General features: G+C 44.6%; 1 protein-coding gene and 2 non-coding genes across 4 annotated transcripts in view; 2 read left to right on the top strand and 1 right to left on the bottom strand.

Moving 5' to 3' along the window:
* Ccl22 (C-C motif chemokine ligand 22) overlaps window positions 1–14,632 on the top strand; it is an 84,548-nt gene that overhangs the window by 8,350 nt on the left and 61,566 nt on the right. The window lies entirely within an intron of this gene.
* Window positions 9,724–9,806, top strand: Trnal-cag (transfer RNA leucine (anticodon CAG)). Its single transcript has one exon. It is a non-coding gene; the product is annotated as a tRNA-Leu (tRNA).
* On the bottom strand, window positions 10,056–10,138 carry Trnal-cag (transfer RNA leucine (anticodon CAG)). Its single transcript has one exon. It is a non-coding gene; the product is annotated as a tRNA-Leu (tRNA).

The following is a 14,632-nucleotide window of genomic DNA, read 5'->3' as shown; positions in this document are numbered from 1 at the left end:
AACCACACTCCCAGCCCTGCCATTCTGATAGGTGTATATAATGTCTCATTCTGGTTTTAAAGTTCATTTTCACAATAACTGATGATGTTAGGCATCTTTTCATGGGTTCATTTACCATTCATTTCTCTTCTTTGGTGAACTGTCTGTTTAAAAATTGGGTTGTCTCCCTATAATTGAGATAGAATTCTAGCTGGACATAGTGGTGCACGCCTATATTCCCAACATTTGGGAGGCTGAGACAGGTAGATTGCTATGAGTGTGAGGGCATCCTGGGCTACATAGACCAGCCTAAACTGCATAGCAAGACCCTCTGTAGAAAAAAGAAAGAAAGAAAAAAAGAATTCTTATATACTGTATTGTGGCCAGGTTTGGTGGCACACTCCTATAATCCCAGCACTCAGGAGGCTGAGGTAGGAGGATTGTGAGTACCAAGCTAGCCTAAATTGCACAGAGAGACTGTCTCAAAAATCAAAAACAACAAAAAACACAAAACAAAAACAACAACAAAAAAGAATTCTTATATACTCTGGATGGAACTATTTTATCAGATATATCTGATAAAAATAAATTTTTTGCATATATTTTCTCCAAGTCTGTGGCTTGTCTTTTTTTTTTTAATGGTAGCAATGTTTCATTAGAGGTAGGAAAAGAAACAGGCTCTGCAGAGCAAATATGGGCCAAATAAAAGTAGAAAAAGAGACAGGTGTGGTGGTGCATTACCGTAATTCTAGTACTTAGGAGGCTGAGGCAGGAGGATCACCATGAGTTCTAGGCCACCCTGGGCTACGTAGTAAGTTCAAGGCTAGCCTGAAACTACATAGCAAGACCCTGTCTCAAAAAATCAAACCAAAAAAAATAAGTAAGACTGTTGTGGGATTTTTTTTTTTTAACCAGGGATCGAATTTGGGACCTTGCACTTGCAAGGCAGGTGGCAGCACCACTGAGCTAAATCCCCAGCCCTTGTTGTGGGATTTTTAAGAGATAGGAGATACAGAGGTAATAAAGAGAATTTATTCCAGGCTTTAGGTGTACATCAACTTGGCAGACTAATGTCCAAAGGCTGGCCCAGAACAAAGGAAAGGCTCCAGTTTTATACATTTGGTCAGAGGGGTTGGTCTTTCTAGTGAGGACGTGAAACCTGTGGGTGAGCAAGTGAGTTTACAGAAGCAGGAGAAGGGCAGTTTTGCAACTTAGTATTGAAAGAAGATAGAGCCTTGTGAATCTTGTGAGAATGGAGTGTCATAAACTTTGTTTACAGGTCATAGTGGTCAATTTTATCTGTACCAGAACAAGGAGTTACAGGTATGATGGGGGTGAAATAGGGATGTATGTGTGTGATTCAAGTTGGGGGGGGGGCAAGGCTGGTAAAAACTTCTTTTCATTTTCTACCAGTAGTTTTGTTTTTGTTTTTTTTTCTTTTGGTACCGGGGATCTACCAGTAGTTTTGAAGAGCAGAGTTTTCAATTTCAATGAAATCTATTTTATCAAATTTTTCTTTTATGGTTTATGCTTTTGTGTTCTAAGTAATCTTAGATTTTCTCCTGTGTTTTCTTCTAGAAGTTCTAGTTTTAGCATTGATGTTTAAGTCTTTTATCTTTTCCAAGTTTTTTTGTTTTTGTTTTTGTTTTTGAAAGAGTCTTGCTAAATTACCCAAGCTGGGCTTGAATTTGTGATCCTCCTGCCTCAGCCTCCCAGAGTGCTGGGATTACAGGTGTGTTCCATTGCACCTAAATTGCTAGAATCTTTTTTTTTTTGAAGCGAAACACTTATTGCTACATTTTGGATATACATAATGATAGCATTCATCATAGGGAACTTGTATCTGTGGGATCTTTAAATTGAGATATAATTCACGTAAAATAAAAATCACACTGTTAAATGTACAAGTACACTCAGAGGCTTTTAGTATATTTATTATGCTGCAAAACCATCACTGCTTTAATTCCAGAACATTTCTATCACCTCCAAATTAAAAGTCAGTCCCAATTCCTCCTTTTCTTCATCCTCTGGCAGCTACTCATCTACTTTCTGTCTTTATGGATTTTCCTGTTCTGGAATTTTGAACAAATGAGGGCATACAATATATGGCCTTTGGTGTTTGACTTCTTTCACTTTGCGTAATGTTTTCAAGGTTCAACCATCCACTTAGCATAATGTTTTCAAGGTTATATAGCATATAACAATGCTTCACTCTTTTTTTTTTTTTTTTTGGTATCAGGGATCAAACTCGGGACCTTGCGCTTTTGAGGCAGGCAGCGGAACCACTGAGCTAAATCCCTGGCCCTTCACTCCTTTTAAAAAAAAAAAAAAATTGAAGTAAAATGCTGAGCATGGTGGCACATACTTATAATCCCAGCTGGTTTGGAGGCTGAGGCAGGAATATCAAAAGCTCCAGGCTAGCATGGGCCCCTTAGTAAAACCCTGTCTCAAAAAAAAAGAAAATTAAAATTGACGTAAAATTCATATATCATAAAGTAACCATTTTAAATTGTGGACTGACCCATGGATTTTAATATATTCACTGTGTTATGCAACCATTATCACAAATTCCAGAATATCTTCATCACCCCCCTGAAAAACCTACATGTTCAACTCTCACTCCCAGTTCCTAGCTCCACCCAGCCCCTGGCGAACACCAATTTTTCTGACTATGGATTTTCTGATTATAAACATATGCATATAAATGAAATTATACTGTATGTGGCTAATATCTCCAGAGAAATGGTGGACGGAAGTGACAGCCTTTCAGGTTCCTAATCTTAGAACAAGACTTTCAGTCTTTTTTTTTTTTCTTTGGTACCAAGGATCAAACTCGGGTCCTTGCGCTTGCGCAGCAGGCAGCAAAACCACTGAGCTAAATCCCTGGCCCTCAGTCTTTTGCTCTTAAGTACCATGTTACCTGTGGAGTTTTTGTAGATGCTCTTCATGATGTTGACAAAGTTCTATTCCTGTTATTATGGAAGAGTGTTGGATATTTCAGATGCTTTTTCTGCATCTAGTAAGCTAGTCATGTGTATTTTTTTAACCATTTATTGTATTTAAATAGCCTATTGACTGATTAATTTTTAGTGTGTTGGCCCATCCTGGGATTCCTGACACAGATACTACACTTTTTACTGTTTTTAGTGTGACCTTCTATTCATGGATAAGCCATATTCATGGATAAGCCATACACACTTTTCACTACAGGTATATTTTAAGTTTCTTTTAAAAATGCATTTATTGCAATCAAAGTAAATCAATTTAGCTGGGCGTGATGGTATTCAGCACTCTGGAAGGCCGAGGCAGGAGAATCACAAGTTTAAGCCCAGCGTAGGCAACTTAATGACTTAGACCCTGTCTCAAAACAAAACAAAAAAAAAATGAAGAAGGCTGGAGATGTAATTTAATGAGAAGGGCTTGGATTCAATTCCTATCCAGTACTGAGGGGAAAAAGGTGGTTTTTTTATTTTTAATTTTTTTCTGGATTTTTGAGACCTAGTCTCACTATGTAGTTCAGGCTGGTCTTGAATTCACTATGTAGACCAGGCTGGCCTCGAACTCAAGGCAAACTTCCTGCCTCAGCTCCTGAGTGCTGGGATTATAGGCATGTGCCACCACACACAGCTAAAAATGTCAATTTAAAGAAAATATTTACTTTTTAGAAAAAGTGTACCAAAACTCATACATAGTCAGATGACTTGACAAGGGCTTCAGAACCATTCAGTGGTAAATGACAATCTTTTCCACAAAAGGTGCTGGGCAAACTGGAAATCCACATGCAAAATGATGAAGTTGGACCTTTACCTTAAACAGTATACCAAAACTAACTCAAAATGGACCAAATGCATGCCTGTAATCCCAGCACTCAGGCGGATGAGGCAGGAAGATGACTTCAAGTTCAAGGCCAGCCCGGGCTACATAGTGAGTTCAAGGCCAGCCTAAACTACATAGTAAGATCCTGCCCCCTCCAAAAAAAGTATAAATAGATCATTCAGAGCACATCAAAATTGAAAGATTCTTGGGCCGGGGATTTAGCTCATTGGTTCCTAGCACAAGGTCCCGAGTTCGATCCCCAGTATCAAAAAAAAAAAAAAAATTAAAAGATTCTTCGCACCAAAGGGCACAATCAATAGAATGAAAAAGGCCATTTATGGGTGAAAATACTTGCAATCATATACCCGATATAGAGTTGATATTCAGAATAAGGAACCCCTTTAAGTCAATAACAGAACAAATAACCTGATTAAAAAATGAGCAAAGGACTCAATAACTATTTTTCTAAAGAAGATACACAAATAATCAGCAAGTATTTGCAAAGATGCTTGACATCACTAATCTTAGGAAAATGCAAACCAAGACTCCCATGAGCTATCACTTCACAACCATTAGGATGGCCAGCGTTAAAAAGGTTGGGTTGGAGAGGATATGGAGTGACTGGAATTCTTTCATGGACAGTGAAAAACTGAATGATCTCAAAAAAATTAAAATAGAATCACTGTATGATCCAGTAACTCCACTTCTGAGTATATTCACAAGAGGATTGAAAGCAGGATCTCAAAACCATAATAAGCATGGCTCCGCCTGCCTCACAAGCAGAAGGACCCGAGTTCAATCCCCAGTACCAAAAAAAAAAAAAAATTTCATACATAATAAGCATGGCTCACATTTATAGCAACATTATTTGAAATAGCTGACATCGGAAAGCAGGTAAAGCATCCACCACAGTGGGTAAACAAAATGTAGAACTAGTGAGCGTCATTAACCACAGAAGGGATAGAAAGTTAAGTGTGGTGGTGCAAGCCTATAATCTCAGCACACTGGGAGGTGGAGACAGGAAGATCATGAGTTGGAGCCCAGCCCAGGCAACTTAGTGATTTAGGAAGACCTTGCAAAAAAAAAAAAAAAGGCTTGGGAGGTAGCTCAGTGTGAAGGTCCTGAGTTAAATCCTCAGTACTATGAAACAACAACAAATAAAAAATAAAAATGAAAGGAAAGTCTGATATGTGCAACAACATAGAGGAACCTTGAGGACATTGTGCTAAGTGGAATAAATTAGTTACAAAAGGACAAATACTGTATGACTCCACTTACAGTAGGTACCTAGAATAGTCAGATTCCTAGACACTGAAAGTAGAATGGTGAGTGCAGTGGTGTGCACCTGTAATCCAAGGAAGATAAAAGTTCAAGTCCTGCTTGGGTGATTTAGTGAAATCCTGTCTCAAAAATAAAAAACAAAAAGGACTGGGGCTGGGTGTGGTGGTGCACACCTGTAATCCCAGAATTTGAGAGGCTGAGGCAGGAGTATTGCTGTGAGTTTGAGACCAGCCTGTGCTACATAGTGAGTTCAAGGCCAACCCAAACTACATGTTGAGACCCTGTCTCAAAAAAATAAAAAGGACCGAGGATGCAGTTCAGTGACAGAGCATTCCTGGATTCAGTTCCCAGTACCACACACACACACACACACACAAACACCATCCATTAGAAATTGCACCTAGAAATTATTAATATATTAATGAAACAGTTTACATTTTTTTCCTGTACACAGTTCTTTGAGATTGCTCATCTACAGCGGTGTACACTTAGAGCTCTCTTCTCGGCTGGTCCAGTCAGGATCAAGCACTTCACCCAAGTGCTGAGTTAGCACAGCTGGAGATAGCACTCAAGATTCCACTGAAAAATAACAAGGGATGGTTTTGCCCTTTTCAAAATCTTTCCTCATTTTTCCTGCCAATTTTTTAAGTAAAAAAGAATTACCCAGCTAGGCCTGGTGGCATAATCCTAAAATCTGGCAGACTGAAGCAGGAAGATTACAGATTCAAGCCCAGTCTGGGTAATTTAGCTAAAAAAAGAAAAATTTCCTAAGCAATCCAGATTCACTATATAAATATTAAATACAGTGTAGATAACCAAAGAGGAATAAATTTTAATACATGCCTCTACCCAGAGATCATCATAGCCACTGATGTTTCCTTGGCCTCTGAGACATTAATATACACATATACACGTTTTGTTATATTTTAAATTTTTAAATACAAAATTTTATGTGAAGTATGGATATACAGTGAGTCCCCAACTTAGGAACAAGTTCCATTCTTCAAGAATGTTTGTAAATTAGATTTGTTTGTAATCCAACAAAGTGAGTCTTATACAGTATACCTGTGAAAGTTCGCAACTCGAATGTTCATAAGTCAGGGACTTACTGTGTAAACAACAAAATTATAGACTACAAGTTTGTATGTTTTGTTAGTATATAAACCATGAAGGTTGGGCATAGTGGTGCATGCCTATAATCCCAGCGCTCTGGGAGGCTGAGGTAGGAGGATTGCCGTGAGTACAAACCAGCCAACCAAAAAAATAAAAAACCAAAAACTTTGAGCCCAGCCTGGACAATTTAGTGAGCCCCTGTCTCAAAATAAAAAATTAAAAAAGGGTTGGGGATATAGCTCAGTGTGAAGGCCCTGGGTTCAATCCCTAATACAGCAATAAATAAATAAATATATGATATATAATGAAATCATATTTTTATTTAAGAATTTTTTAAATTTTAGAAAAACTGCAGATTTCATTATCCAATATGCAGGTCCCATTGTTATTAGCATTTTACCTTAATTGTGGTATTTGTCATAGTTAATGAGCCGATTTTGATACATTGTTTTAAATACTTTAGTTCGAGTTCCCCAGTTTCCCCATCTCTTTCTGTTTCCGGGTCACATCCGTGCACTATCACAGTCCGTTAAGTCATCGTGCGTCCTCAGGCTGTCCTTTGTCTGTGACAGTTTCTCAGATTTTCTTGCTCTTGATGACTGTGATCGTTTCGAGGAGTACTGGTTCAATATTTTGTAAAATGTTCCTCATCGTTTTGTCTGATACTTTCCTCGAGATTAGACTTAAGAGTAATGTGGTTTTGGGAGGACAGCCACAGAGGTCCATCAAAGGGCACACTGTAAGGAGGATACCTACTATCAACTGGATTTATTGTTCTTGATGTTGACCTTGATCATTTGGTGAAATTACGTTTTGTTTTGTTCCTTTTTTTGTACTAGAGATTGAACCCAGGGTCTTTGCTGAGCTACTTCCTCAACTCTTTTTATTTTTATTCTTTTTTTTTTTTTTAATTTTGAGGCAGGGTCTCACTAAATGCTAAATTGCCCAGACTGAGCTCAAACTTGTGATCCTCCTCCCTCACCCTCCTGGAGTGCTGGGACTACAGGTGTTTGGTGCTGCACCTGGCTTACATTTATCTTTGATTAGATAGCATATGCACATGATACCAAAGTTTAAATGCACAAAATAAACTTTCCCATCTTTCCCTGTAGGCTGCCTCAACGAGGCCACCATTCACTGTTTAGTTTGCTGGTGTTTCCTTCCTGAAAGTTTGTGTGCATATAAGCATATGAAGATAGGGGGAAAATAACCTCTTTTTTTTTTTTTTTTGGTACCAGGGATTGAACTCCGGTCTTTGCGCTTGTGCAGCAGGCATCGAAACCACTGAGCTAAATCCCCAGCCCTACCTCTTTTTTTTTTTTTAATGTGTAAATTCCAGCCCACCAGCTCTGGTTTGTATTAGCATTTTTTACTTCACAATAGATCTTGAACTTTCTCCATATATAACTTTATTTTTGGGGGTGTAAATTAAGACTGTCTTTTTTATTCATCACACAGCCAATATGGCCCAAGCACAGAGTGGCCAAAGTTTTGTGGTCTTAAGAGGTCAGGGACAGCTGGTAAGAAAAGGGTTACCCAAATAATTGGTGCAAGGTGGGAAACCCTAGGAGGCTGTGGGAGACTGTCCCAGACCCCTGGAGGGCAGGAAAGGATGCTTGGTGGGAGAAAGATCTGGAGAGTGGGAGCCTGGCCAGCCCTCCTGCTGTTCAGCATGAGGTAGGATAGAAGAAATAAAGATAGAAAGGAGAGAAGGAAACTTAAAAAAAAAATTTTTTGGTCTCATTTATTACCTTAAAAGTTTGGGTCAGATCCCCGCCTGGCTCTGCACACAGACCTGTAGTCATTCAGGGAGTGTCCTATTACAAGTTTTCTCAGCCCTAAGTTTACCTAGCTTATCTCAGTCCCCTTCAAGACTGTGGACACCAAGATAAGAGGACCTAAAGTCATTTTCAGGGTTTGCAGGGGACACCCACGCCCAATTCCTAGCTTTCTCAACAGCTAGTTCCAGCCCCCTCTGAAGCAATGCCTAGAATTCTGCAAACCTACAACCACCTTGGATTCCGGGAGAAGCAGGGTCTTGCAGAACATACTACCTCCAGATGGGAGCCACAGCAGCCCTTCCCGAGCAAGGACAGTCACATCATGTGCACCAAGTTGCCTCTCAAGCCATGAGGGTTCCTCCGGGACTATGGAAACCAGAACTAAGATCATGCTCAGCTGGACCCTGGCCCACTTCAGTAAATCCTTAAAAGCTGGCCTTGTGCTCCTGGAGGGGGCCAGTCTGCAGCCCTTTCTCAGAGTGCACCTCCCAGCTACTCAAGCTGCAGTCCTTTCCTACCCTACTTTCTAATTCTGCCTAATAAACCTGCCTATGCCTCACACTACAAAACAAGAATCTACTCTGTGGACAGAGTTAAGGTCCCCACCTTCCACCTCCTCTTCTGGGATCTCATCAGACCTGGCAAAGTCCTGACTGCAGAGACACAGGGAGGCCCAGGGGCCTGTCCATCTTGGGAGCTAATAAATCTTCCTTTTCCCTGAAGGAGGGCAAGCTGGGGTTCTGTTTCTTGCACCCAGAGTAACTATTCCCATTCCCATTCCCATTCCTATTTTATTATTTTATTTTTTGAGACAGGGTCTTACTATGTAGTTCAGGCCGGCCTCAAACTCAGAGCTATCCTCCTGCCTCAGCCTCCCAGCTATGATTATAGGCTTCCACCCACGGGAACTTGATAAATGGCTTTAGTCTCCTTCCTATATGGCACAGAGAGATTGAATCAACTCTTCTGCGTGCCAATTTAGCATGGGCACTTGGAGCAATAAGCCAGCGTTCTGATGAAAAGCGGGATGGACTGCATTTGTTTAGGGGGAAAACAATAGGGAACTGGAGGGGGAAAGATGGTTTTGGATCAAACATACTACAGAAACTTAGGCCTAGTTAGAAACTTTTAAATCAAATTGTGCCTTGGAGGACCAGTAGACAGAATAATGATACTCTGCCTACCCCGGAAGATAATCACTTGCTGCTCCCTAAGTCTGTGAAAGTTGCTTCGTGGTTAAAAGAGACTTTGCAGATTCGGTTACTTAAGGACGCTGAGGTGGAGGGATTCTCCTGGTTGCTCAAGATGGGCCTGGGCAGCAGGGTCAGCGTCAGAGGAGGGCTTGTTGAGCAAAGCGGAAGTCCCAGATAAGGGGTCCTGAGCCGAGCCGAGGGGGGCGAGAGGAGAGGGCAGGGCTTCTCCGAAGAAGCGTAGCCCGCCCTGCACCCATGTTACACTTCTGACTTCCGGAGCTGTAGGGTTAAAAACGGTGTGGTCCTAAGCCACTAGGTTTGTGGTAACCTCTTATCACAGCCCAGCATCGGCATGGCGTGACCTCCAGCCTTGTCTTGAATGTCTCCAGCCGCGGCCACATCACTACCCGCCCAAGAACCCTGTTTGCTTTCTAGCAAAGGCTCTACGCTGTACCCCACCTCAGAAAGGAAGAAGGACCGACACGTTTTGGGTCGGTTCCAAGTGCCAAGGGAGATGGCTTGGAAAGAAGTCAGTCCCTTAGACCACTTCTTTCCAGGAAGTCAGGATGGCCGAGCGGTCTAAGGCGCTGCGTTCAGGTCGCAGTCTCCCCTGGAGGCGTGGGTTCGAATCCCACTTCTGACAAATTCTGCACTTTTGTTTACTTCCTCTCCCAAACTCAGAGTTTGTACCTCACTGGCCAAGAGAAAGATCTCCGAAACGTAAGTTGAGCTTTCTTCGTACAATCCACAGTCAAAAACATGTGTTAGGAAGAAAATGTTTTTCAGAATAGTACTGGTTTTGTAAAAGAATTAAAACCGGCAATATTACCAAAGGGTAAAAGGTACCATCTAATTTACAGTAATTGTGAGAAGAGAAAAGCAATGAAAGCTTTGTCAGAAGTAGGATTCGAACCCACGCCTCCAGGGGAGACTGCGACCTGAACGCAGCGCCTTAGACCGCTCGGCCATCCTGACTGCTGGGGTATTGCTTTGTGGGTAAGACTCTTCGAAAGCTCCATAGCGTGCGCATGCGTAGCACGCTGCGACGAGCGGGCTAGTGGCGCGCGCATTCTCGAAGGGACGAGACGAGGCGTCTCGCGGGCAGAGGGCGCCCTCGGCTTGCTGCAGAATCCGAGCGGCGGAAAGAACAGGGACTTAACAAACATTCATATTGTATGCACCTCAGCTTTGATTCTTGCATGTCTGCAAGCAGCCTTGCAGTTCCGCATACAAATCCATGTGCCTTTTCTGCTTGTCACAGTCAAGTCCATTTACCTGCACTGGCTTCTAGTGTGTCCGTTTGCTGCCACCTAACCAGGTGAAGCCCCCCCGCGATTGTAAGGGCTCTGCGCTTACTCCTTCCCAACATTCGTCGAAACTGCAAATTCCCTTCCCTTTTATACGAATGATGAACTCATTTACTCAGGCTCCAGCTTGGACCGAGTCCTGCAGCGCCCACAGCCGGTTTGGTCCTATTCCCGCCAGGGTCTCCAAGCGATGCCTAGGCACACAGTGGGCGCGCGAGAAAGCTCCGTGGACGAAGTCCTCCCTCGCTTCCTGTCTAGCATTCCGTCATTTCGTGACTCATCTCTCCTCTCCTGCCCGCCGCAGCACCTTCCTCCTTCCTTTCCTCCCCCTCCTTCCTACCCGAGCCTTGCCCACGCGCCGTCTGGGTGCAGGGACCAGAAAACCTCGGCACAGAGAGGGCGCCCTATCCCTCGGGATTTCCAAGAGGCATCAGGGCACCCCCTCCTGTGATCGCAGGCGCTCGCTCCATCCCTAGGCTCCCGGAGGCATCATCCCCTTGGGCGGAGCAGAGGTCCTGGTTATTTGCGGGATGAGGAAACCCTCCCCTTTCTCTGTTCCAAATCCTTCTCACCCCCACCCCCCCACCCCCCGTGGCTATCAGAATTGAGTCCTTTTTAGAGTTAGCAACGGATCTCATTCTGTCCTCTCCCAAAACATCACTTGCCCTGGACACTGGAAAGGCAGTCGGCATACATTTATTGAGCACTTGCTGTGTACTAGATACACTTCCGGAAGCTGTGAACAAAACAGAACTTCCGCCCCCTAGGAAACATTTATACATAGAGAAAGATAAAAACCAGGTGAATAAATAAGTTTAGGGGCTGGGAAGTGTTGGCAAGAGGATGTGTCCTGGAAGCTTGGGAGAGACTGAAATGGGCAAAAAGATAACGCGATGCCCCAGTCTTATGCATCCCTAGCAACAGGGACTTCCCCCTTTCCTCACTCTCATGTGTAAATGATTCTTGTCCCTCGGATGCAAGTGAATTGTCTGGGGGCGGAAGTCAATTGATTATTGTCCTGTGGATATTGACCACTTTCCCATCCACTTATAAATTCAGGTCAGCATTCCTGATTGCCAATGTTTGTCTTTGAATTCTTCTTCCAACACATCGTAACACTGCACTGATTCCTCCGTTATTTAATGACTTAAATAACATCTCTGGCATGTTCATCTGAATCATGATCTTACCTTTAGAACTCTTCCTTTCACAGGGACCAAGAATGACTAGAGGCTTTCATAAGTAGGCTGGTTAGGGAGGGCCTCAGTGATGAGGTTTCACAGAGTTGCAAAGGAGAGAGGCAAGCAAGATCAAACCTGGGGTGGCAGCATCGCAGATGGAGGGCATAGCCAGTGCAAAGGCCCAGGGGCCCAGAGGAGTGTGGCTTGCTGAGGGGACAGCGAGGCCAATGCTGCAGGAGCAAGGGTGGGAGGAGGCTCAGGGCTCGGGGGTTGGGGACAGGAGTTTGGATTTTCTGCTGTGTGATGGAATTACTGGAGTGACTTTTTAAAGCAGGAGTGTGACATGGTCCCAGTACCCTTCAAAACGAACTCTTGCTGAATGGGAGACCAAGAGAAGATCAGAGTCCAGGCAAGGGGCGCTAGGATGGCAGCTGGGCCAGGGAAGTAGAGATTGCCCATCGTGCTCAAAGATCCAAGTTGTAGCCGAGTGTGATGGTGGGAATCCAGCACTCCGGGAGGCTGAGGTAGAAGGATCAAACATTCAAGCCTAGCCTGGGTAATTAAGGAATTTACCAAGACTCTGTTCCAAGATTAAATAAATAAATATAATGATAATAATAATAATAATAATAATAATAAATAAAGGGCTGGGGATGTGGCTCAGTGTGAAGCCCTGGGGTTCAATTCCCAGTACCAAAAGCAAAACAAAAAAACCTCAGGCTGTGTTTTGCATTCTGGAGGTAAGCAAACAAGCCCTGCTGGTGGGGTGCTCTGTGTGTAGTGCCCATGTGGAGAGGATGCAACAGGAGTCTCCAGGCCACCTGGTGGCCACCACTTCCCTGGGAGGCAGTGCTGCTACCCCCGCCCCATCCCACTCTACACGCCAAGGCCCAGACAGGCCTAGGGTCCTCTTTGGGGCAGGATCGCTCACTTTCCACTTTGACCCTCCCTGCCACCCTCATACCACCTGCCTGTATGAGAGGAGTAAATTGAGGCAAGGCCAGAGCTGACACCCACACCAGCCCCCACCACTTTTCTTTCTTTCTTTCTTTCTTTCTTTCTTTCTTTCTTTCTTTCTTTCTTTCTTTCTTTCTTTCTTTCTTTCTTTCTTTCTTTCTCTTTCTCTCTCTCTCTCTCTCTCTCTCTCTCTCTCTCTCTCTCTCTCCCTCCCTCCCTCCCTCCCTCCCTCCCTCTCTCTCTCTTTCTTTCTTCCTTTTTTTGGTAGTATAGTACTTGGGTTGGAATCCAGGACCTTCACACTGAGCTACAGGCTGGACTCCAACTTGTGCTCCCCCTGCCTCAGCTGCCCTCAGTGGTGGGATTACAGGTGTGTGCCACTGTGCCCAGCTCAGCCCCATCTTTTCTGCTGTCCTCTTGGCCTAACTGGAAGGACGCTTGTTTTGCTGGGGGTCAGCACCAGCTCCCCACCCAGTCCCATCTCCCGAGTTTGGGGGGGCTGGTCAGCCATCCTCCCCTGACAGGGTCAACAGCCACCTGGTCTGGAAGAGCCTTCCTGGCCCTCATTCCAGCCCTAAGACTCAAGACCAAAAATGGGAAGGAGAAGGCCAGTGCTCCTGTTTATCCCCTGCTCCCCTTATCAGCAGCCTAGACCCCAATAGTGGCCCCTGAAGGACAGGCCCTTCTCATTGTCTGCTCTGGGCATTTGTCTAGCCTGGGAGAGGAAAATCCCTGAGCTCAGTTTGGAAAAACCTACCAGCAGCTGGGGAATTCCCAGCATGACTCTCTCTGTGCCTAGCCCTGCTCAGGACCAATGGAGTCAGAGGCCAAATGGTTACCTAGTGGTCACTTTGCCAATGGGCTTGAGAGGGAGAACCCTGGCATTCCTGTGACCCCGGCTCCCATCCCCACCCCGACCTGGGGAAAAGGCAGCAGGAAGCTGAGTTCTGGCAAATGCCTCTTTTGCATCCATTATTCACTTCATGTTCACAATGGTCCCGTGGTGGTGGACATTCCCGTCATTTTTCAGGTGAGGAAAACGGGGCACAGAGAAGTGAGAGAACTTAACCAAAGTCACATAAATAAGAAGTGGAACCTGATTTGTCTGGCTCAAATGCTTCCTTGAGAACTGCTGGGTGCTTAGCACTGTGCTGGGTGCTTTCTTTACATTGTCTCTTAAAAATAAGTCACAAGGACTTGGCAGTTGAGGTGGCAGCCTGGACTTGGAGGTGCTATTTTTAGTCCTGCTCTCATTATCTGAGGAGATGTAGAAGAAAGAGAAGGCTTTTCCCAGCGCAGCAGTCCAAGTAGCAGGGCCAAGCTTTTGTGCTGCAGGTTCTGTTTTCCTTGGCTGTGGGTGCAGAGCAGAGGCCGTTGGGATCTGGCACCAGGGATGAGCCCCTGCCAGGCCCTGGTCTGGGAATATGGGCCACTAAGGGGTGAAGCCACGTGAGCCCCAAGGTGGTGAGGGGATCTGGGGTGCTGTGGATGAGGCAGCTGCTGATCTCCAATGGGATGGGGTGGGGTGGTCCTGGACTACTTACCATGCCACCAGTGCCACAGCTAACCTAGAAAGAGAACCCCAGGCATGGATGTGCCCTTCTGCTTACCCCTCTAGGAAGCAGGGCACAGGGCCAATTTTAACTCTGGGCCACATGGCTGAGTGTGCAAGCTCAGGGACCCTGCAACCACCTGAGCTCAGACCCTGTGCTGCCATTTGCCAGCTCTGTGACCTTCAGGGAGTCACTCACCCTCTTGATACCTCTTGGTTCCTCAGTTCCCCCATCTGTAAAAGGGGTTTAGCAATCTGCTTCCAAGGCTTGTTGAGGAGAGCAAATGAGTTAATATATGCTGAGCCCTTGAGTGCCTAGAACAGAGGAAATGCTTCACCCAGTTGTTAGCCCAGCAAAATAAAGCAACACCCCACTTTTCAGATCTGGTCAGTATTGTGGGGCAAGTTCTCACCTGCCCGTAGGACTTTGCAGGGAGAATCTCTGCAGTGCCATCCCCACAACCTCAGGACA

Source organism: Heterocephalus glaber, unplaced genomic scaffold (assembly GCF_053883595.1).
Source record: "Heterocephalus glaber isolate CG9 unplaced genomic scaffold, H.glaber_assembly_v1.0 deba00000071, whole genome shotgun sequence".
Taxonomy (NCBI): domain Eukaryota; kingdom Metazoa; phylum Chordata; class Mammalia; order Rodentia; family Bathyergidae; genus Heterocephalus; species Heterocephalus glaber.
Note: the sequence above shows the minus strand (reverse complement) of the source record. Positions and strands in the feature narration are given on the sequence as shown.